General features: G+C 36.4%; 1 protein-coding gene across 1 annotated transcript in view; it reads left to right on the top strand.

The window, feature by feature from the left end:
- Positions 1 to 12,732: 12,732 nt before the first annotated feature.
- SERPINF1 (serpin family F member 1) overlaps positions 12,733 to 26,219 on the top strand; it is a 34,375-nt gene continuing 20,888 nt past the window's right edge. Inside the window, exon 1 of the mRNA XM_072429473.1 lies at positions 12,733 to 12,877. The gene's annotated coding sequence lies outside the window, so the exon portion shown is untranslated. The remainder of the gene's footprint in view (positions 12,878 to 26,219) is intronic.

Raw genomic sequence — 26,219 nt, 5'->3', positions numbered from 1 at the left:
ACAGACACTGTCTCCTTTTAATAATATAAAGCCAGGCTAAAAAGCAAATGTCTTGCAGAGATACTGTTTACAGACAGAAAAGATCATTTATGATAACAGGCACTATGATATGTTACATAGAAATAGCTGTATGGGTTTGTTTATTGTTGTATTATGCAAAGTTTCAGTATATTTCATATTAGTGATTTCAGAATACAGATATTAAGTTAGCTTACAAAGTTTAACTTGGCAGAGGTTTACTTCAAGTTAGCTAATCATGCTACAATTTGGATAAATAATTAGGTTCTTTTAGATCTTCAAGTATGACAAAGGAAAGAGGTTGTTATTACTGCACATGTACTACTGTTATATGGCGGCAAAGTGTCATGCTGACTCTTACTGCCTGATATTTGGGGTGGTGATTTTGGGAGAACATCTGGCCCATGTGTGACCACTCTCAGAATGTTATACTAGTGATTGCTTATCTTTACTAAAAACAATATTTCTTAAAGGGTTGATCTACACATATATGTTTTTATTTTGCTAAATGCAGAAAAGAAAACCAAACAGTTTCCTATATCTTCTTGGACTTTATTAGTGGGATTCCTGTGCTTGAGTTATACGTCTGCACACAAATTAACTCTCTCTGTATTAGTCCCAAATTTATTTACAGTTCAACTTTTTGATTATTTGACATTCATTTATTATGACGTCTTTAGGGCTGACAGTTGGGGGTGAAGAGAAAGCTGGAGATAATGGAATCTTCTTGAGTCCCAAATGTTTTACTGACTATTGTTTGTAGTCTTAAGTAACAGCTGTAACCGACATTAGTAAATCCTTTTTAATACCAATAGTAAGCTTGCAGAGAGCCTACAACATATACAATCTCCACTATGACTTCTTGCTAGGGGGTGGATTACATTTAGGGTTTGTCATACTGGTGACCGCCAAAATTCAGCAAGAGAAGGTGGAGATGTGTTTACTAGGCCAGGTTAATACAGGTGGCAGACAGGCTTTGTAAAAACTTAAAACAGTAAGGCCGGTAAGGTTGGGGATTTATGGTAAAATAACTGAAAAGCAATAAAAAAGAGAAATTTTGAGTATAATACAATACTAACCTATAGGCCACAGGAACTGTCATTTTTCTAAGGAGCTATGCAGCACCCTGAGCTAAATATAAGTAAACTTACCACTGACCTCATGATAACAGTGTATCTGCACCGCATATTTTAAACATTGGAAGGTACCCAATGTTCACTACACTGAGATAGATTGAGGAGCAGTTTACCAGATCTCCAGGGGAGATGTGTGGAAGCTGACTGGTACAAAAGTCTGCTTAATTTATCTACTAGAATAATGTTCAATAGTTTGTATGCATATCAATATTCTTGTATTCTATAGTCGTGTAGAGTTTCTCTAAAATTATTTAAACTCAGGCCCCTTTTAGGCTTGCAGTAAACCACAACATTGTACTATAATGTTCAACCATTCCCATTGTATTGGAGCAGTCAGTAAACTCGTTGTGCAAGTGTTTACATGTGGTTGCCTTTGCAAAGCAGTTGCGGCACAGTTTCTGGAAGTGAAATGTTGCTTTTGGCTGTGCGGTTGCATTTCCCTTTTTGGAAGAAGAACTCTCTCAACTGCATAGCATAGCATGTGTCAAGAGCTTCTGTTAAGAGAGGGCATATAGAGGTGCCCAGGAGAATCTAATCACACCAAAAAAAAAGCAAAAATTGGCTTTTTTTGGTGTGATTAGGGGTAACCCCGAGCCACATTTGGGTGGAATTGAGAGTCCCTGTGAGCCCACATTGTCCTCCGGCGATGCCGGACTAACATCTGTGTCCTCTTGGTGATGCCTGGCGAGCATCTGCGCCTCCTTGGCGATGCCCGGCATTTGTGTCCCCGGCCTTGAACTTCGGCATGTGAACGTTGGGGACTCGAGGCCAGGGGATGCAAATGCCGGGTGGGCATGGGACGTGTGTGCGTGTGGGCTGCATGCGCTGGGCGGCGGGACTGGTGGGAAAATTAAAATAGGAAGTATTTTTAAATGTCAAATGTACCGCTTTGACATTTAAAAATACTAAAATATTCATACTGCCAGGGAGGTTAAATAAACTGTAGTGATACAAATATTTGGTAGTCTAGCTTCTTTTGTCACTAGACAGACAGGAATTTTTCTGCTGTTGTCTGAAGGTTAATAACCTTGATATGAACTTTGTTATTCACTGTGACCGGCTCATATGGGGTTCTTCACATGTGGGGTTGGTGGTTCAGCTATCCAAAATCTGTTTATCTTCCTGCGTCTGATGTATTACCAAGCTAATAGGCCTTGTTTAGACACAAACCTATGAAGGCCGCTAACCTGTAATTTTCCTGGGCAAAAGAATGCTGAGTTGGCATTGTCATTCCTATTTAGTAATGGAGTGAATAAAGAACCACAGAAGGAGGTTTAGGTCTGGTGCCTGATCTGCTTCACATTTAAAAAATCTTCTGTGCCTTAATTCAGTTGATAAATGAAAGCTGTGTAATTTAATCAATGGGATTGCCCTGAAAACATTGGAAAAGCACAGGTTTGTTGAATATTTGTTGCAAAGAAACCATTTTTCTAGCTTTCAGTCATTAAAAGTAAACAGCACATGGCAAGATGACAAGAATGACTCCTACTAAACGTTAGCTATGCTAATAAAGCCTTAACAATGACAACAACAAAAAACACTGTTGACACATAGGGCTCTATTTATAAACGTTTCCTCTGTATATTCGCTTATAAAATTAGTTTCTTTCCTATTGTGACAGCTGTGCACTTTTGACGATTGGCCACTAGATGGCAGAACAAGTAATTGTTTTAATAGGGGACCTGTAGAGAGATATGACCCATCTGTTATTGAATTTCAGGTGAATTGACTGGGGGAATAATTTATAAATAGAGCCTTTGGTGTAGTTTCCGATTAAATTACATTTTTTGGATATTCCTAAATCTTTTAAACTATGTTTGATTGTGTCTGCCAGTTGTGAGAACAAAACAGCAGTCCCTTTGCTTTCTATGTAAGTGACAACAAGGGCATTTTTGTGAATATCTCTTCTGCCTCAGTAACCAAAAGAGGTTCCCAAGTCACTAGATCACTAACAAAAAGGACTGGTGTAGTCCTTTTCTGCATTTCAAGGCTTGGTTTTCAATTTTGCCTCGATTGTACCTTAATGTGTGATAAATGAACTGTCTTGTTGGAATGAGCAAGTGAACATGTTGGTTTCTTTAAAAGTTTTTGGAGAAGTGAGAAAATATATGCAAGATGTGGTATTCATTTTGCCAGGTAGTTGGCTGTTCCTAGAACTGTTTCCAGCTTTCACTGGTTGATAGGTGGTCTCATCTGAAATTGCTTCAGTTCTATCTGGATCTTGTATTAAACCATCAGATGATAAAACATGGCCAAAATACTTTACTTGCTTATCAAATGCATTTTTATGCATTTTCTCGGTTTTCTTTGAATCTTCCAAGCATAGATTTAAATTGAGGTTCTTTGTTGCTGCTGCTATACACTAAGATATTCACATAACAGAGACTCGCCAGATTAATATTTGTAATTCTTGTGCAGATGCAATACCAAATAGTAAAATGATAATGTTACTGTTAGAAAAGTCTAACCCAGAATATCTATGGGCCCCAGCATTGGGTAAACCTGATATTTACATGTGACTGTAAACCAAAGGACAGAACCAAACTATTACCAATGGGTAATGTGGGCACCCTGTACTTGATATAAAATAACAAACAATACATTAAAAGGTTTTTAAACTTAACATGCATAATATTCTTTACCTTGAATCTATTTTATATGTATATTTAAAGAAAACTTTTCTGTTTTGTTCCTTGTTCTTTAGTACTTTGTATATAGCCATTACACATTTTGTTGGTAATGACGAATAATTTCTGTTCAATACTGTTATTTGGGTAATTTATATTGTGTTCTCTATTGTAAAAAATGAATATCTTGTAAAACATGGATTTGCTTTCAGCCATACATAATCATTTATTCCAGGTATTTATAATAGACATTGAGCTGTTTGCTCTCCTGTGCTGCTAAGTCTCCCGGCATGCTGTAAATGTCCGGCCTTATTTCTCTATCCCATTATAACAAATAACAGCACTTTTCTCCTATGTCTCAGGGTTTAATGCATTTCTACAGATGAGATCAGCCTGCTCCTTAAACAGTAGTCACACTGAAACTTTAATACTCCAGTTCATGTGTGGCTGCCATATGTGATCAATTTCCAATGTTAATAATGCAGTAGGCTTTACCATTACCATTCCTTGTGCTGCAAAGATTTTAAACCTTTGATAGCAGAACATTTTATTCCTGAGCTTTGTACTTACTTATTAGTATTCGCCAAATGCCCCCTGGTATGGGTTAGGTTATTTTAATGACCACTTAACATGGGCATATTTATTGGTAGTACCCTTAATTTAGCCAAATATGGTTTCCATGCAATTCCTTTATATATTTGTTTTTATTTTGTAATTTATTAAGCATAAATTAACCCATTTAAACTTTCAGAATTACCCTATTAAAGCAAACATAATACTGGTTGGAAAACTATAATCTAACAGGATAAACCAAGACAGTAGTGGTCAACTTGGAATTTATGTGTGGCGGTGCATTGCTTCATTTTAGATGGACAATTTTAGTTGAATAAACTGTAAAACATTGCAAGACCCAACAAATTTTGGTCATGTTGCATTTTTATCTAGCTGGTTTTGTGCTTTGTACCTTTTCAGCATCTTGGAGGTATAATTCACCATGGACACTGCCTTGTTAGTGTTTTGCAGTGCTGAGAAATCTAGAACACATGACATGACACACAAAGCTCCCAACCTTTTGGTCTCTTTGCACTTTTTTCTGGCTGTGATATTTTGTTTTATTGCAGCATTTTTGAGGTGTTTCCATTATAGTAATGCACAATGCCACCTTAGTGCATTGCAATGCAAAGTAAGGGATGGTCATGCTTTAAGGTGGGTTGTTTTGGGAAAAATAGTACAGATAAGTTTTCAGGTCTGTTGTAGTGTTTAGGTAGTCCATTTGAACCAGTGATCATGCAACATAACCTGCAATATTGCATGAGACTATATTACGAATGTGCTTCAGCTCCCTCTCTTAGCAATTCAGAACTTTGTACATCAGCTATGAGCCCCAGGTACACACAGGCACATCACCTCCTGATAATGTGGCCAAGGCTGTATAGTAGCAGAAGAGGGTAGCAACTGTCTGAACACATCCATGCCAAATGAAAAAACTGAAATACACCATAATAAGACACCAGTAATACCACTAGGTCAACTCACAATAAAAACAATGCCATGAAGTTCGTCTGGCAATCTCCCACTATTACCCAGCACACTGGCATTACAACCTACCTGGCTTCAGTTTACAAAGTTGTAATGCTGCAGTCCATCTATTTAATAATTTCTTATTGTAGGATATTTGGTGATCGGATTTGAAGTGAAATCGGCAAATAATTTGTTTTTGAGTTTCCAACGGGATGTAGATAGGACATTGGTAAATGTAGATCAAACATACACAAGTCATGTTGTGCATATGAATAATCAATCAAATCTGAAAGGAATGCCAAATGGATTGGAAAAGCAAAGTATAGTGCTTCCAGCTTCCAACTGCTCAGTTAGCAGTCGGAGAAACAATCCAATTGGTCAGTTGAATGGGCAACTGGCACCTAATATGCTTATTCGTACTAAGCCTAATGCAAGAGAGGTCTTCCAAAGTACAACAACTGCAGTCTCTTTTTTTCTTTTGCACACAGAAACAAATAAGTAGAGAGAGCTTCAGTGAATTATGGAGAACTTTTTGACTTTAAAGAATTGCAGCACTTGCTAAATACCACATGTAGCTCAATCACTGTTTATATAAGTTGTCTGGGATAGCTTAATGAATATATATATATATATATATATATATATATATATATATATATATATATATATAGTTTCAGTGACTTCCATAGTGGAGTTGTCTAAAATAGAGACAGAGACTAGTAATAGGTGCCTTAAGGGCAGGAGCAGAGAACCCTTAAGGTCAGGAGATGCTGCGGGGTGAAGGTGGGAAAGACTTGTGTCCTTCTCCCATTTTTGTTTTGACAGCTAGGGCTTGTTCAGACAGACTCCTGCTGAGGCTGCTAACTTGAAATTTCCAAAGTCAGATTTATGCTGAGTAAGCTTTATCTAGCATTGGAGCCAATGGAGAAGTTGATCTGTTCTGCTTTGCAATTGAAGATTGGCTTGGCTTTGGCTAGTACTAACTTCAGTTCTATGCATACTTTTTACAAGAGAATAGTCACTGTATTGGGCTTTGGCTAGTACTAACTTCAGTTCTATGCATACTTTTTACAAAAGAGAATAGTCACTGTATTAGTCACCGAATCTACTGTAATATTCTCAATTACTAAAGTCTATTCTATAAAAACTATTCTTGTCTACTTTTATCACAACCACAACTATCCTACAGGATAATAAAGCTGCTAATTTATCATGGCTTCTACTTCTGAATAATTCTAAATAAGTCCTTGTTAATAAAACCGTGGAGCTACAATCAGATTTGGAGATGGTTTATCCTTGTATAGTTATCAGCCACACATTTTTTACCATCAGCATGCAAAATATCTTCTTTTCATATAAGCCTATTTACATATTATCAAAATATTTGAAACTAAGTTAGTGTCACTAAAACAAAATATTATGTGTAAAAGTAACGATCCTGGCAAAGGATAATCATATGTTGTTTGTCTACATACTCCAGTAAAATATGGCCCAGCATAGAGGTAATGCTTTGTAATCTCAGGGGGTTTCTGTAAAAAAAAAATGTGAAATACCTAATGACCATGGGTGTTACCTTGTTATCCTCTACAGCAAAAAACAAAGATAAATGTATTCTCTCAAGTGGACCTGAACTCATAAAGTATAGATTTGGTTTTATGCCATTGGGAACATTAGGAGATGTAAATTGTGCCTTAGCAAAACCATGAAATATTTTTATTTTGTTTGGTGTCCTCTTAAAAAAATAGAAGGGCACCTTTTTTTCTAGGGACTTCTGTGCCTTGAACATCATATTTGTATATCTGCAATGTGGGGTCATCTAAAGCAGTGTTTCTGGAACAAAGATCTGTTGAATGCTCTGGTCCATCCGGAGGTTGTTAGGGGTTCCTTGAGGAATGAGTAGTTTGTGGCTCTCGGGTCATTTTGAATGATCCAGGTTATATTTTTGGCTATATCTATAAGGGTGACATTCTTCCTACTTGCCATAAATGTAAGAAGCATTCTTTCTACTGATCACCACACTAATGTACCGTGAGCTGTGGATATAGAAATTATAGCAGGGGTATCCCTGAAGACATTTACGTTATTTTAAGGGTTCCCCCATTTAAAAAGTTTGCCAGATCCATATATATATATATATATATATATATATATATATATATATATATTGAGATTTGGGTTTGTGAAAACTATGCTTTAAATGTTCTACCCGGAGAGGAAGACGCCCCTGAAGATCTATAGTGTAAGAATCTCCCCACATTTGCTAATTTCTATTTGTGGATCTGTGATTCTTCCAGTTCTCCGCTACTTCTTCACCACCATCGCCATCAAGTCATATGGACAGCTCTAGGGATGTAAAGCCAATCTCTACCAAGATGGCCAGCCACATGGAGTGTAGATACAATAGTAGTGACTGATCATTTGCCCTCTGCTTGTATCTTTTGGCCATAACTATTACAGTTTAGGTCTTCTTTAAGACACAAACTTGTTCTCTAAGTACAAATTTTTAACCCTGAATTTATCTCCAGCAGTTTTTAGGTTTAAGTTATTTTACGGATCGAGTAAATATTTAATGTCGTCCTATCTCTCTGCAAAATGTTAAAATCATTGAAAATAATTTTGTGCATGATAGTTTTAGAGTTGGTCAGTAAACTTCATCTATATGACAACTGCCCCATAGCAAGCTACATCATTTTCGATTAAATGATGTAGTGCAGGGGTTTTGCTTTGGCGGCTAGGATACATAAACAGCCTCATTTTACATCGGTTAAAGTGTGTCTGAACAGATGTGCTAAAGTAACTTCATCAGCACAAATATAGTATGACAGCAAAAGTATAAAACTCCTAGCCTAATCAATAATTCAACCTGACACATCCTAGTTGCTGAGAAACTTAAAAAATATAGACTAACAAGTAACAATTATTTCTGAACAACAGAGTTACCCCAAGAAATATACATATGAAACCTAGTTTGGATGATATATATTAATTATTCAGAAAGATACTAATGGTTGCAGTATAATATTGCATTTTTAAAATATTCATGACAATTTGAAGAACAGTGATATCTTAAGGTAATGAAATCAGAACATTGATCTGTTATATATCCCATAACAAGTCTAGTCATTAATATGCATGCTGTGTCTCCAAGTCAGTGAAGGAGAGGAGATCAAGTATATACTCCATGTATTTGTGTATAGGTGCTTACTGATGTTAGCCAGGTATCTGTGCATGATGGGGCCACAAAATGATCCTTCTTATGAATGACTGTAATAAATGACTGCAAATGTACATAATGATTAATGTCTATGTATAGGATATGTCCAGGTGCTGGCATGTTTTAGTGGTAAAACAATAGTAATCATTCCAGGAAATCAATTCAAGCTGATCTATATTTCCCCAAGCTAGCTCAGCCAGGAGATCTGAGGAAGGCTTTGCAGTCTTGCTGGGTTAGGAGAATGATCTGTTATGTCTGTAGGCTGCACAATCTGTATCTAAACATTTTTTTCTATTATTCAGTGCTGTGTAGAAGGTTCAGAACCCCTGTCAGATTTTTATTGCTGTCTTTGTCTTAGCTGAACAGATTCACCTTATTTGTTTTTATCATTAAAACAGGAAGTAATGGGAAATTTAGAATTTTACAGTTGTCACTAAAACAAAAGATAGGGAAATGACACGCCTGTTAGCCTAAACTTTGTCTAAAATGGGATTTACGCTTAATTTAGTAAGATTTTCACTAAATTATTGATGTGAAGAGTAGACAGGAAAGCAAGGTTTTAACTATTTCTTACACTGTTTAAAACTAAAAATAGTTCTATCTTACAGGAGGGCTTCCTATGATGGGTAAGTGACACATTCTGCATTATTATGCAGTTATTAAGGGTCATTGTATTGATGCCCCCTCAGGGGATGGGCCCTTGACATGCTACATTCACAGTCTTTTAGGTTGACCGATGCTTGGTGTCATATAACTCCCAAAACTGAACACATGTTGTGGTGAAGTACTGTAGGGTTCAGCTTCAGGTTTTGCATCCTAAGCTGCTTGTTTTAGGAACCCAACAGCGCTTTGTTTTATCTTTATTTACAGTTTAGGAAATTCAAGACAAAAATTTCAATATTATTATTATTATTATTATTAATAATAATAAACAGGATTTGTATAGCGCCAACATATTACGCAGCACTGTACATTAAATAGGTTAAACAAGGAAAGCAAATCAGTTTTGCTATTAACTGTAGAAAGGCTGTCATAGAGATGAACTACTCTCAATAGCGGTTTCCTCCCACATTTCAAAAACATGCAGTTAGGGTATTTGCCCTCCCCCTCACAAAAGGAGGCCCAAGGCTGTATTATTGAAAAAAGTCTATAGTAGGGACATTAGGTTGTGAGCCCTTTTGAGGGACAGCTAGTGACATGACTATGGACTATGTACAGTGCTGCGTAATATGATGGCGCTATATAAATACTACTATGGTGATCCAGACACCCCTGTGGATCTCAACTGCACCCCTGACATATGAAAATTTTGTAAATTTAATGCTCTTACTTTGGATGATGCTGATAGATTAAAAAAAACTGAATAACTTGGTGACAAAGTAGAAGTTTTATTTATGAGAGTGTTTTTTCCCCTACATTACAATTCATACATGAAAAATATTGTGTTTGTATAAAATGTTAGTAAAATTAACATAGAATAGATTTGGGTTTACACTGACATTTTCACAGGTTAGCAGTTGTTAAAATTCTGATATTATGCTCTCTTACTATAGTGTCTGACATTCACAAAGTAAACACAAATGATCTATCCAGACCATGTTATCATAAAGAACTAAATATATATAGGAGGGGGGGGAAACCATCGATCCCCCTGCACCTCTGCAGCAGCAAATAACTCCACACATAACTTGGTATCTGTGACACTGCTCTCTCTTGGTTTGCTTCCTATCTGTCTGACCGCTCCTTTCAAGTTTCTTTCAATGGTAACTCCTCCTCACCCACTCCTTGCTCCTACTTTCTGCTCATTTAAAAGAGCACTCAAAACCCATTTTTTCAAACTTGCCTACCCATCTTCTTCTGTCTTTTGAAACTATCTCTACTTCCCAGCACTACATATCTCCCCTCCTATTGTATCATACATCCCCCTCCTCCTAGATTGTAAGCTCCTTGGAACAGGGTCCTCTCCTCCTTTATCACTGTCTGTATTAGTCTGTCTAATTTGCACTCCCTATTTAATGTACAGCACTGTGTAATATGTTGGCACTATATAAATCCTGTTTAATAATAACAATAATATTAATAATAATAATATCTACTGATCTACTGATCTAATAATAATAATACTGATCTATCGATTGATCAAAAAACAATAGATCACTGGTATAGTGGTTTGTAGCATTAGAGGGAGGCAGGGTAGAGCTGGGTTGTTCAGTATAGGTGCTGAAGTTACAAGAGGTACTGATTACATATTGGATTATGCTTTCCCCTTGATCATTGTGGTGCACCTATGTTCTTATATTGAGACATGATAGTACAGTCAATGGGTTTACAGGAAACCCTGCTGAAACCCACTGAACAAGTGTTTTTTGTACGATCAATAAAATACAATATATATATATTATATATACAATATATATATATATATATATATATAAATTTATACTACACACACATATGTGTTATAATCCAGGAGCCAAAAATGGAGCTTCTGCTTTTAAATATTACCACCGCCAGCTAATTACTACAGCCAACATTTTATGAATTTATACTATGGAGTGAGCCATAGTATAGTGAGTGTAGCGTGCAGTGAAAATTAATTAAAGCACATGTTCACATCTTCAATATTCACTTTTTCTATAATGTTAAAATCAAAGCTGAATTCTTCAGTGTTGTGGGTGGGCTCAATTTTTAATGGGAATTAGTTAAAGTACACCTGTACCCACCATATAGACATTAAGGCCTAGCCTCCATTGGCCCCGAGCAAGCTTCAGGATGTGTTACAAGGAGAAATTGCACTGAACAATTTGCGCAGCAAGCAGTTGAAAACAAAAGTTGAAGAATTCATGGCTACCCAATTGCTTGGAATGGAAAGCTTTTGCAGTACATTTCAATTGCTTTAAAAAAGGCATGTTTAAAGGTTACCTGATATAGTGGAAATTAGGCCTAAAGAAATTACAAGTCCTCATTACCTTTAATAAAGCTAATTCTACTGTAAATTTATCAGTTGTTAACAAGTAGGTGGTTGGTTTCCAACAGTTTAGAAACACCTAATTTCTGGTGTAAGTAAAGTTAGGTTCTAATCTGTGTGGTGCGGCACCACACGCTTTTTACTGTACAGCACCGCGTAATATGTTGGCGCTATATAAATCCTGTTTAATAATGATAAAAATAATATTATGTAACCACAACACGCAGTAACCCATTTAACAAGTGTTAGTGTGCTGCAGTGTCACTCATTCTGAATGGCACCCTAACTTACCTGGCCTTCAGACCTGTAGTGCATCACATCAGAATGCATGGTAATTTCTGTACTGTACGTTGTGGTGCAAAAGAAAGAAAATGAAGGCAGCCCTCTCTTCTGAGCTTTAGCTCACTACATGACAATGCACAGCACAACACACATGTTTGATGCTACAATTGAAGAAATGCTCCCTTCAATAGATGATTGTGGATAAAATCATTCTGCAAGTGATGAGTCCAAATTCTGCTGTCTTGGAAAATTTTTGCATCCAGCAAAATTTTCAACTGTACCTGCCAATGGACTCTAGATTCCTCCTATGTCCTGTATTAATATATGGTCTGGCGGATGAAACCATAGAGGACAGTGTTTGATGTTGGTATTAAACATTCCCAGATATGAAGCATGCTGGTCACTTTAGTGCCTGAAGATAGTGGGATTAGACTTGTTGCCTGACAGTGTATTAATTTTTCAGATTTTTTTGGTAAAGTAGCATCACTTTAAATATACGTCCATTTTCAGTAAACAGTAGAAATGATATATAATGTATATTATAAAAACAATTACAATTATTTAAGTTACAGTGTTTAGTTCTATGCATTGTTATGCCAACAACCACACAGAACTAAAATTTAAGCAAGTAGGTTGAATAAGTAGCAATCAACAACATAAAATAATTTATATATTCTATGTATAAGATTGGGTACTTATAATTATTTATGTCTGCAGAGATGTGCAATAATTGTATTTGGTGCAGCTGTGTAACCAGAGAATATATCTTTTCTTAATGGCTGCACATTGACCTTTATTATCATCTGTTGGTCCTGTTGTTAAGGTCAGTGTAATGTGATGCTGTGTGATGGACTGTGGAATCAGCTCTCACATCAGGAATGCCACATAGTATGATGAGTAAGAAGAATCACTCCCTCCCATCCCTGGAGCTTTCATCCAGCTGTGTCTGCTCAGAGCCGCCCTTAACTCCACCTTATGTACTCTAAGATCTAAAGCTCAGATAAAGCGGGGTCTTCCCTAGTTCCAGATCATCAGAACCACCACCTGGGGGTGGGAGCCAGGCAGCCCCAAATCTCAGCACCTGTGGGTAAAAGGATTCCTGCTTTCAAAGGTATGCATTACATACTCTCCTGATTCTCTGCAAACCTATCCCTTTACAAACTTTCGAAAATTACATTGTGGAAAGTTTAATAAATTGGGAAACTTTTCCTTTGGCAAAGTGATGGAACCCAACTTTTCTGATAACCTTAATATTGTAGAGATACTGCATTTCTTTGTATAACCACCAATAGGGTCATAAACTGTAAGATTTGCTTTCCAACAGGAGCTACACCAGTATATTAAATGTATAATGTTGAGGGGCAGAATGTCAATGTGAATAGTTTGTCTCCTATACACACAGGTCATTTAATTTATTTACAATACACTGCAAGTTATAGGACATCTTCATTGTTACAACTGCAAAAATACAGATATGGTTTTCTAAAGGAGTGATTTCATTGTTAGCCTGGGAATTTGATGATGGCTTTCAATGCTCAATCAGTTAAGCGCAACTGGCAGACTCACTATGAGACATACTCCTTTAGAGAACTTCCCTTATATGCAAAATAACAATATACAGACTCAATTTTATTTTATAGTTCTTATAACAATGTTAGGGTTATAAGAACTTTAAGTCCCAGGTTTGAGGATGTTTGTTTTAAACTTCTTCTCCCCTTGCCACGTTTCTTTTCCATTCTGCTTTCCCACATCAAAAGGAACATTTTGGCATAAGGGCTGCATTGCTGTTCACCTTGGCTAACTTAAGCTTCAGCTGATCTATTTTCAAGGTTCAAACAAAACATATGTAAAAGTAACATCACTGGTATGCTAGCAATAGTACTAATTCAAGCACCGCTGGTTATATGCAGCAACCATGTATGGTATGAGGTGTAGATATCTGTTGATACGCTTGCACATGGGTCAGGTTAAAATGTAACTAACGTATCTGCATACTTATATGTTACTGGGTCTGATTTGTAACAATTGCAGAAAATGTGATAAACATATTCCTGTGTTGTTGCCAATCATAATCCATCAAGTAATAATCTGATTGCTAAAACTTTCCTGTTTAATTTTTTTTCACTTTTTTCCAATTATTCTCCATGTAAACTTTCATTATAGTATAATATAAGTGGTGAATGCCGAACTCCACCATAACCCAAGACCTGACAGTTCTTTCTAACCTAATGTGAGTTGGTTTTGAATATTGCTCAGGTATACCCAATATTAGGCTGTTTAATGCAACATAATGCACAATTACACATAACAATACGTGAGTTGCAGCATGCCGTGTTGTGTTGTGGATAGGTCATAATAATTACTTATAATAGCTTTTGCTTTTTTTTGTTTAGATCAAGTCAACTTTTTCTGCTCATTGTGTACAGCAGTTTTATTACCTTCCTAAAGCTGCTATAAAATTGTCCCAAACAGCAGAATTTTCATTATTTTCACCTCATACAATGCCAGGGTTATAAATGAAAGTCTAACGCATCTTCTGTTGCCATGAGAAAACTTTTTTTGCCATTTAAAAATAGATGGATGCATGCTGGGTTTATGAAATAAAAGGCATTTTTAGATGATTTTGGAACCTGGAACAATCTGAGCACAACAGAATAAATGTCAGAATGTTATCAAAATACAGACTTGTACTTACGCTGTGCTGCTGACAGAAATGGCAAAATCCTGCATATTGTATCAGGGTCAGGACTACAAAGAATCCTCTGTTAGTAGGACACATGCTTTTCCTCATCCATCAAACAGTGAGGATTTCGGCCAGGTGGTACAGCAGGGAGCCTGGACCCCAGATGTAAATGGTACATACTAGAAACAGAACATCCTCTGTGTCAAACTATTTTAAAATGTACAGCTGAAATTGTTTTTCAGCATCTGTAAAGTATATGTGAATTCTTTAGTTTCAGCTGATAAAGATGGAACCTGAGCTGGATTATCCACGTGGCAACCTAGGGTTACGTGGAAGTCCAGGAGGCCCAGATACGACCTCTATGCTCCTGCAGTAAACCAGGTGATAGGGTAATTACTTAAACCTGTGCAGCAACCCGTCATCTCACAAGGGAGGCTATACTTGTGGGCGTCTCATAGAAGTGCCCATAATGAATTTGGCATTATGGATAATGGCTGAGAGATAATACTGGTATACACTTGCATTTTTTATTATGCCCTTTTATACTTTGTCCTGAGGAAGCAGATGAGATCAGGGAAATGTGTTGAAGAAGAATCTCTAAACATCTAATATTTTTGGAATACAAGTTTAAAATCTGGATAAGAACTTTGGTAGACAATATGTACTAAACAAATCGGTTTAGAATATAAGAGGCATATTTATAAAAGTTTATGAAATATTGCCCTTTCTATTACAAAATATAACTGGGTATTAAAGGTTTAAAGTAAAGATAACAGAGACTGTTGATCCAGGGAACATCCGATTGCTTAATGGAACCAGGATGGAATGTTTTCCCCTGTTGAAGCAAATTGTACCAGGGATCCATTTTTCCTTCCTTTTTTTTCCTAGTAGTTTAACTTGATGTATCTATTTATGTATCTAACATAAATCCGTCTTTATTTAACCTGACCTACTATGTAACTATTTGAGATAGATACATACCTTGTGTGGTATCAGTGTATTTTCAAACAGATTTTTTTTTTAGCATAAAGACTTTTTAATGCCCAACTGTTACTTTGTTAACTTGTTGTGGTCCATAGATGATCTCCCCTATGCAATTTATGTACTGTGAAAATGTCAAGTATATCTTTCTAGTGGCAATGTTCAGTAAATATGTGGTGCCTCAATTAAGTAAATCATCTAGTCTCAGAGGATCAAATGATTTTGCAGATATTACACGAACAGATCGATTGTAATGTTTATAGCCAGATTTAGTTATCCCATAGTTCTGTTAAAAGCTTACAACCCTGAACCAAGCTCTGAAACAAAGGCTTGTGTTAGTTCCAGCCAACAGCAATTCCTTTTTCTAACACATACCCAAAGTTTGTCAAATTCAGATAATTTTGGCCATGTGTGGCAGCATTAAAGTAAAGAACACTATAAAAAATATATTCTGACACATTCCTGAAAATTTAGATTTTATATGTTCTACTGCTGTATGGTCAATTGCCATCTGCATGCTTGAAGCACAGTTATGTTAGAGCAATTTTTGACACTTTTTAGGTCATTTCAAGTATTTTCAGCCTAAAAAATTAAATAAAACTACCACCAACAATTTAAATGTGGGTGGCAGTCTGACCTAATCCCCTTGGTTAACTTTCCATGTGAAAATTGTTGAAAAGCCTAAAAATTGCTGTGTCATGTCTGTACTGGTGACGGAATCAGAATTGCCAATTCAACACTTTTGATCCTCCTGAATATTTCCATGTAGTTCATGTCAAAACACACCAGTTAGGAATTTAGGTAATTGAGATTCACCAATTTGTTTTATCCTCTGCAATTTACAGGACAAGTTTTCAGAATTTTTTCCTGGTCCAAGCAGTATAAAAAATACTCACATAAATACGCCATGATCAGTAAGTGGTTTATTCAGAACTCAACACAGGCAATTCAAAAAAAGCATGAGAGCCCTATGATGAATTTCGTACCACCAACTCCGGTAACAATGATTAAGTAAAAGTAGTACAAGATGCGTCAAGGCGCTCCCGTGCTCTTTTGAATCACCTGTGGGTAGGATGTGAATAAACCACTTACTGAATATAGCATAATGCTGATGACTCCTTGTTTGTGAGTATTAGGAAATCCATTGGAACTACCGGTAAGCAAGGGCCAATGAGTTTTGAATTGTCTGTGTTGATCAGTGGGACCAGTGCTGTTTCTTCAGAAGCAGAGTTGTCTACAATCCAAGCAGTACTTGATCAGTAATATAATTGTAAACCTTTGGAAGGGTGTTCTGAAAAATGAACTGCTGGTGCCAATAATAAAGAGTTACATGGATTACTCAACTGTGTTGTTACATTTGTGATAATACATCTACAGACATCTTACATAAAAGTTGCTGCTGCTTGACCATACCTTCTTGCAAATGTTAAAAAAATTGCAATTCAATGATTCATCTGGTTCTTCAACAAATGCATATATTACTACAAGCTTTGCAGATATCTACTCTGTTATAGTTGCCCGCCATGTGTAAAACAAAGCTGTCACTGAACTCTTAGGTTGGTGCAATCTATGGACAAGTCAACATGGGAATTTTCCATTCAAATTGAGGTGAATTCAATCAGACATCACCCATGTCTTGTGCAGATCTTCAGAAACACGTGAGGGTCTGGGCTGTAGATCTGCAATAAAGGTCAATGGTATGGACCCAGAATAGCACATCTGTAGTGTTTATTTCCTTCTATATGACATACGGCTACATGGATCTATGTTCAGGTAGGAAGCACAGTGAAATAAGTCTTGGAGGGAACACTGAATAAATCTGTTTCACCTTGGGTCCTAACTAGTAAAGATTCTTCTATTAACACCTTAGTTGCTATATTGCATTTACAAAGAATAGTAAATAAGCCTAACTTATTTTTATGATCACACTGCCCATAAGCATTATGGAAGATTAAATATTTTCTTTCTACACCTGTTATTTTCTGCATTTGTTTTCCTGCAAGGAACAGTCCTGAACTACTTCATACTGCGCTGGACAAGATTAATTATTTTTCAGCAACTGATCTCATTAAGGGCTTTAAGGTAAACTGCAGGGTGATTTTTCATTATAATTAAGAAACAATCCCAGTCTAAATTTAGCTTCTTTTAAAATGACAAAGGTGACACTTCCAATGAATCTGTGATGAATGCCAATGCATATATCTACATTTACTGTAAGAAGATCTGCACACATATATAATATATACATGTACCTAGCAAAGGTGTAAATTTATCTCAGAACTCAACTTCTCGGCTATCATGGCTAAGCTGAAGGTTACTTCTTTTTTTGCTTTCAACTTGTAAAATATGTCAGTTGAATTCCAGTATATGCATATTCTTATCATGGAAGGACATCCTTCTGTGACTTCCGCAGCATGTAAGAACATGGTTTGGATGGCTTTATTTTAAAGAAAAACATTTATAATTAGTTAAATGGGAAAATTGGGCATTTAAGTTTAGGTCACTTGTAGCTAAATCAGAAGCAGATCCCCACAATAACATAAATCATGTTAGCTAGATGTAGATTTTAGCTAGATTTGTACAAATCTAAGCAAAATGACCTTCTTCCAAAAATGGAACACTTCTGGTGAGAAACAGATGTAAATATATAAAAAAAGGTCCTGAAGTTTATCTACTATTTCTTTCTTCTATTTACTATATTAAATAGTTTAGATGAATATAGTGCAATATACAGAAATTTAGATCAGATTAGATTTTAGCACAACTGCTGGATGCTGGAACATATAACAAGCTGCTAGATTGATTTTACTTACCTAGAGTTCCATGGTTTATATTTGTAAAAGGTTGTTATAATTTTTAAAAGATAATGTATTCATAAATACATATAATGTTTATAACTGAGAACATTGGCTTTTAGCAGTATACAATGTAAGGTATTGGTATACATTATGTAAAGGTTGTCTAGTAGTATATGTTTAGCAAGATTACTATGATTCTTGGGACTGGAAGCCTACATGGGGCTTATCCGTGGTTCTATGGGTGGACCAGTAAAATGTACTGGTGTGAACCAACTTTATTCTTTCGATAAAATTCAAGTTGAAAAAGTCAACATCATTTTTATTCTCAAGGACATTTACACACTGTCTGAATGTAATTTATCTAAATGTTAAAAAAGAAAACCTGCAGAAGCCCAACATATTGCATATGAAAATCAAAACCTACAGATAACTAATGCAGAGGTGCAATAACTAGGGAATGTACAAGTAGAATAATTCTGGCTTAAAATTGAAATAAAGCAGAGGAATCAGCTTGGTGATTGCTGCCAGGCTCAAACCTTTATGATAAAATCAATAGGGAGAATTTAAAGGCTATATGAATCACAAATATCATACCCCCCCCCTAAAAAAAAAAACACAGATAAACAATATAAAAATATAATGTATAGCAATGGAGATCAGGGCAGTAGAAAGCTCTGAATTTATTCAAAACCTGATAAAGTTAATCAGAATTACAAGCATTGGCATGCAGAGCACTGTAAAATGTATTATGTAAGAAGACATGTCCAATCTGTGGGAAATTAGTGTGGAAACTGGCAATGTTAAAGAGATTTCTCAGTGTGTAGAGAAGACAAAATGCTGCCACCAGAAAAAGGTAGGTGGACACTTGGGTGGGGAGATCAAAGTGACAAGGGGAAGGAATTGGTAAAGTTTCTTTCTAAATGGAGCCTGTCATTTTATATTCAAGAACCTTATTTGCAGAATATTCTTATTTACAGCTTGAAAACAAACTGCTGCCAACTAACTGTGTTAATAAGAAAGAAATTCCATCAGTGTGACCATGGTGCCAGGATAAAGGTGCATTTTGAACACTGCAGACTATTCCCTCAGCTTCCTACAAGACCAAAAAGAATGTTGTTACATATGCAGACTTATGACTTGACTGACACATATTCCCCTAAAACTTTGACCACTGCATACACATCTCCAGAACAATTGGTAGCTAGAACTAGAAATGCTGGAAAAGAAAATTATTGTAGGTACTGCATAATGCTTTATTGCTTTAAAAAAAAAACTTGCTTCCCAAACTTACAAATATTTGTGTGATGCATAATTTCTACCAAATATAGTGTTGCTTATATCCAGAAACCAAATTAAATTTATAGAATAAATATAATGTGCTACTTACCAATTGCCAAAGCAAAGCAATGATGCCAATCTGGTTGGACCTGAGTCATCAAGTGTAGAACAACTGCAAATTCTTTTGTTTAATTATACAAGATATATACATTGCTTTGATGCAAGCTAGGTGTTCTTTTTAAGCATAAGCATTGTTGAAGATTATAGGTAATTTTTCAAACTATACAAAAATACTAAAACATATTACAAAATCATTATGAAACTTCTGTCATTATCTGAAAGATAGAGATACCATGCCTGCAAAGTCTGCGGTGAAATGTTACAAACAAAAGTCTTTAGAGAAAGACAAGAAATGGTACCAGAACAGGTGGACTGTATGAAAGGATGTTCCATTATGTGCTTTATTTTCTTGTGCTCATTTCTTTTGTGTTTTTGGACTAAGGAAAGGCAGTGTCAGAGGTCACTTGTTGAGTTTTTGTTCTAATCTTTCTTTTCTCCATTTTATTGGTGTTCTGTTTCTATTCATATCCTCTTACAATGGTCATCTTACCATGACCATTTCCTCCTGTTCATTTCTTATAAACAATGCCATTCTTCTTGGTATCCCATCCAACAGTATCGGTGCATAAAGGCTCTTGTAAGGTCCTCAATGTCCCTTTCTGATGCAAAGATTTATAGATAGCAGCTGTGAAAACTAAAGTTAGAAAACACACATTTTAAGGAAATCGATACTTACACAGGATATAGTAACATCATTCCAAATGGCTAAAACGACAGATAATGGATAAAAAATGTCCAGCCTTTGGGGGAAACAAAACCAAGGGTAGTAAAGTGAAAGTAGATAATGTAGATTTTTACAGCAGAGATGTCCAAAACCAGTTCTCAAGGGCAACGGCCACATTCATTTTTAGTATTTCACCAAGAGACAACAGCAAATTAAGTATAAAAGTTACAAAGAAAAGGAAGCAATAAAGAGCTTAGAATAGTCTCTATGAACAGGTTTTGTTAGGTGTGATACTAAGAGGAATGACAAGAGTCACTTTTATTCCAGAAAGTGCTAATTGTTGTCACTTTTAATGAAATTTATTCACTGAGAACACAAATCGAGCTTCATAAAAGAAAGGCTGAAAATGCAGTAAGGTATTCTGCCCTGTCAAGTAATAGAATGTTTAATTACATCACTTCTATTGTAAGTTCATCATCCTCTGTGATACAATACATCAGTTACCTTTCTTCTTTTTATCATGTAAGCACATTTTACTTTAAAGTAAACCTGAACTAAACCTTTCTTCATTTGATCTCATCTCTCTCCGGTTCTGCATAGCTAAATACCATTTTTTTTATCAGTAAACGGTGTCAGCGTAGCTTGCTGGATGGAGCTGCAGAATGTGTTGACCCTGTTTTATGGGAGCTGCCATCTTGTTTTCTGCAAATTCTGAAAATGTATTTTTAAAAGCACCAGAGCTAGTGTAAAATCTGAACAATGACCAGAATATATAGAGCAATTAACAGGCTTTAAGAATGGTTATCAGCCTATGTCCGCATAATGATTCATGTCATTCAAGGGTTTCTCTGTGAGTTAAGGAAAACACCAGCCATTATAGACTAAAGCTACGTACACACTTCCAATTATTATCGTTGGAAAACGAACGACGAACGATCCTGCACGATATCTACGAACGATCGTATAGCACCGATCCTGCACATACAGATAACGACACGATCGTTCGTAGATATTGTACACACAATAGATACGATCGTTTGAGCGATAGAGGAACTAAGTGCACGACAGGAAGTGAATGAACGTTCGTTCATTACGCATGCTCAGACCATGGACGATCAACGAACGATCGTACACACGAACGATGGTCAACGATCGTCGTCCAATCCGATCCGCCGGTCCGGTCGTTCGTTTCCAACGACTTTCCTCGTTCGTCAGCGTCGTTGGTTACTTTTCTACGAACGATTTTTGCCCAATCGATCGTTCATCGTTCGTTCGTCGTTCATTTTGAACGATAAAAATTGGAAGTGTGTACGCACCTTAAGGCTTACAACTTACCACTGTAAAAGAAAAACTATACTGGCATAGTATAGGGGATGTCCACAATTACGTACTAAGAATACTAGTTACCTACCTCTCACTGGATTTAGAAATTTCTGGATCACTGATCCTGAACAATTATTTATATTAAAAGGTCAGAGTGAAAAAAAGAATTCCTATTATTATTCCAAGTCAATGTGTCAGAAAGAATGGGCAGCATGGTGACTCAGAGGTTAGCACTCTTGCCTTTGCAGTGCTAGATCCCAGCTTCGAATCGCGGGCAGGACACTATCTGCATGGAGTTTGCAGATTCTGTCTGTGTGGGTTCCTCCAGGTACTCCTGTTTCCTTTCACATCCCAAAAACATTCAGTAAGGTTAATTGGCTTCCCCTAAAAAATTGACTTTAGACTACATTATTAACCTATGACTATGGTAGGGACATTAGATTGTGAGCTCCTTTGAGGGGCAGTTAGTGACACGACTATCGACTTTGTACAGCGCTGCGTAATATGATGGCGCTATATAAATACTGTGTAATAATAATAAAGAACAAAAAACAGCATGAAAACTAGACAATTCTAATTTTCAGAAGTAAAAAAAACAGCCATTACATTCAATGTATATATATATATATATATATATATATATTAGTATGGGTTTCTTTAAAATTGCGTAAATACGAAGGCACAAGTTCTGCAATAAATTAAATTCAGGTAAGGTGCAAGAGAGAATCTAATTAATTGTGTTCAGTTATAAAGAGATGGGGCTCCAGCTCTGTTGTAGAGTCTGTTCTCACAACTAAAGGTGAATGTATTTTATCCCATATTTAACAACATGCTTCTGCTGCTAAGCGTTTCAAAGTTCTGTAAAATAAAGACTTCTGGGATCTACACTTAAAACCGTAAAAGAACATGGATAAGTTGGATACTTTTCATAGTCTTGAGCACCCCCTCCTTTATTAAGTCCCCTGTATTTTTCCTCTATTCCTAAACTCCTGTGTCCTTCTGAAAGTCATCTACACTTTACCGCTCATATAACTCTTCTAAAATGTGCCGAGCTGATTTAAATTAAAAGTTCATTTCTGCATTCTGTACCATTGTTAAGAGGCTCCTATTTATTATTTTATCTGTGAACATGGCCAAGCATAGCGACACAAGTGTGCTCTTTGCTGACCTTTAGCAGATTTGCAGCACAACTTTGCTGTGGTGTGTGCTATTGGTACATTACAACTTAGCTCCTCCTGTTTTAAAGCTAAAGATGACCTTATGTTACAATGTAATTGTCTTATTCTAATTTTCTAGCAACTATACAGTGCAAAGGTCCTTCTAAACATATCCTATCATGTTAGACCTTGTACTACATGGTTGTTGGTTAACCTAAAGGAAAATGTTCAAACAATGCACCTTTAGATTTATAGGTATTGGCAGTAAAAGGGGGACCTGGGCATCATTAGACTTACTACTATGAAAATCCTGGGATAGAACTGTACTTTCTAATTGTTGTCTACAGAGATCATGACAACCCATGGCTTGCTTATGTGGCACAGATATTTTTTTCTCCTGAATCTCAGTGAGCTATATGGAATACTATTGCAAACATAGTTATTCTATGTATTGTACATCCCGTAAAAAGAAGGTTTAACTGTAGCAATGAATCGACAGCTCTAGATCAGACTAGTTTTCTAAAACCGTGGGATTTGTCTTTTGGCAAATTGTATTCTGGCAGCATTAGAGAAATATGTGATTAAGTGCAATCTATCTAGCCACTAGCATTGCAGATCTTTGTCTGACATGTCTTTCATTATCACAGAAATAGTTTCAACTCTCCGACATGTTTTTTTTTCGTGGTATCAGCAAAAATGATTTCCCTTAACATGCACTTCTGAAGAGGAATGGATTTGAAGCGCTGTCATATTCCAAGAAAACTGTGGCTCCTTTTCAAATGTGGTTTGGGCCAGTTTTCTTCTCGTTCAATGCACAGAATTTTTGGAAATGGAGCTAGGTATTAGGTTCCAGGATTTTTATTGCAGGATGTCTATTGATATATTATACTGGTTATAACCATTTGATTTCCTTCTGTAAAAATGTTTATTTTTGTTTTCCAGCTCAGAAACTACTACTACTCCTTACAGTTCCCAAAAAATTGTATCTTGTAAATGTATTGATATTGGTGGACATACATGGAGGCATTTAGCTTCAGGTTTTAATACATATATGTTTTATTCTAGCATCATAGAAATCAAACTTGGAAAAAATATTTTAAAGCTTTATTATGCTGAAGCCTGTACAGAGAGAACATTCAGCTCTTTGTACATTTTTGGCTGGACTCTTGGTCACCCAGTGTTCCCTACAATGTGTGTTCCGCTTTTCCACATTTTGTTATGCCCATCATGGCTAATCAAGTGTTCAATCATCTTTTGGGTATGAGGGTGGTGGTTACTTAGTGTCTAGCTGGCTGTCAGATGCCCAGGAACTTGCACCCCACAGCCCAAGTAGCCTTATTGCAATATTTCTTTTAGGCTAGGTAGATATTGTAAAAGGCTTTGCAGGAATAAAATACTGGATTGCTAACTAACTTTGGCAAACAATGTTGTATCTGTACTGGTAATATTACCTAAAAATAAAAGATTTTTTAAGTAAAAGTAAGAGATTTACTGTTTAAGTCATCCCTAGGGCATCATTTAAAAAAATATGCAATCACCGAAAAAAATGGCCCTATGTCTTTCTCAGCCTGCAATGATTATAAGTAGTGGGGGAGGCACAGCCACAGCATGTCTCATATCTGACTCCTACATTTGTGGTTTTTAGAGATCAGATCATTTACATGTTAGAAGACCTCTAACTTCAAAAGCTAAGACATTATTTTAGGGGAAACATTCACGGGATTGACGTGGAAGCTGCCAATGCTGACTTGTTTTTGGCAGTGCATGCTTCAGGGCTGTTATGCACATCCTTGTTTGCTACTTACAGAATCACTAACCTGAAACAAGCATATGCAAAGTTTATGGCAGGACACGTTAGTTGTACAGCAGCAGAGGAATGATAGGGATACCAAGTGAGTGGCTGTACCATAATTTTGTTAAGTACAACATATAATCACAGAGCTAAACAGTGACATCATTAGAAACTCTAGATGATGGTAAAGCAGATCTTAACATTTTATGTCAAATGTAACACATTAATATAATTTTAAGAGTAGTTTAAATGATTTTAAATTTTTGATTAAAACACTACATGGTAATTCTGCTATGAAGGTCTTTGGTCAGGGTAACGTTACATTTGAGAATTTTATACATGCACATGGAAGAGACTACAAGTAGCCATGCTGATACACCAAGCTGGCATGGTCCACTTATGTCATTGTCAGAAAACCTGTGCAGAGCAATGAATTCTGTTTTCAATACTGGTGCGAGTGCATATAGGAAGAAAATGGCCAACGCTGGAGATCAGCAGGGCAGAGTTTGGGGCTGAGCCTTACTGTTTCTAGGTTCACCTTCATTATCTTACAATTTATAAAGTTGTACATACTTCACAGATATTCTTGTGAAATTCAACACGAGAGAGGCTTTCAACATGGTAGGAATCCAATTTATTTCTTTATTTATGCCACAATTGGGTATAGGAGATCCTTGTTGCAGATGTTTTTCATCTGTGGCATGAACATATTTATTTTGCTTTCTGTTGCATGTGACCGCCTTTTATTCTGATTACTGCCTAAGAAAACACATCATTTTCCAAACATATTGTTCTGAATTATTATAGGGTTTAAGTAAATCCCAGATCCATCACAACTCTGGTGTGTGAAACATCCAACCACTGCCCTCTTAGAACATGTCCCATAAAATATTCCTGTGTCCTTGGGCGGCCTTATGTCTGTTTTCAACCAGCCTGTTTTATGGACACGAGAAGGTCAGAGGAAGCCAGGGAGACATTTCAATGCTTGAATGAAATTAAACAAAATAACAGCTGGAGGCTCAGCAAAGAGAGGACTTGGACAGACTGATGAAGCTGTTTTTCATTCAAAGTTTAGTTCCAAGCAAAAGATGTATTGGGGTTGCAAGGAGGTGAAACCACCCACCATCTGTGCTCTTTTCCCCAAAGTTTGGTTGCTTCTTTAACGATTGGTTTAATGGCATTTGAATTTTGTTCTGTGACCCGTAACAGAAACGCACAAAAGGCAGAAGTGAGCACGTTACAAAAGCAACCCACAGACTTGTCTATTATACAGATATTTCTGAGCAGGTATTGTAGCCGAGGGCAAGCAACCACGCATTAATTGAAAGAATAACAATTTATTGCTCCGACATTAAAATACAACAATAGATTGCTACAATACATGGCTGGAAGTTGTGGGCCTTAATGGCTGTCTGTTCTGAACAGGGAGGAAAAGCAAACTGCTGTTTGTGTACTCAGAGTGGATTTATAAATCACCTGTGAAGGCATCACTGTTTTTAATGAGGCCCACTGATAGAAAAAATTTGCATAGGTCTTGAATATATGATTAGGAGATATGTGATCAGCATGAAAACGGAAAGTAGTGGAAAGCACAAGGTGACTGCTGTTTGATGTTGCATTCCCAGCATGAGTCTTTTTTTTTTTTAAAACAGGTATT

This window comes from Pyxicephalus adspersus, chromosome 1, assembly GCF_032062135.1.
Source record: "Pyxicephalus adspersus chromosome 1, UCB_Pads_2.0, whole genome shotgun sequence".
NCBI classification, from domain to species: Eukaryota; Metazoa; Chordata; class Amphibia; order Anura; family Pyxicephalidae; genus Pyxicephalus; species Pyxicephalus adspersus.
This window is presented reverse-complemented; position numbering and strand designations above follow the sequence as displayed.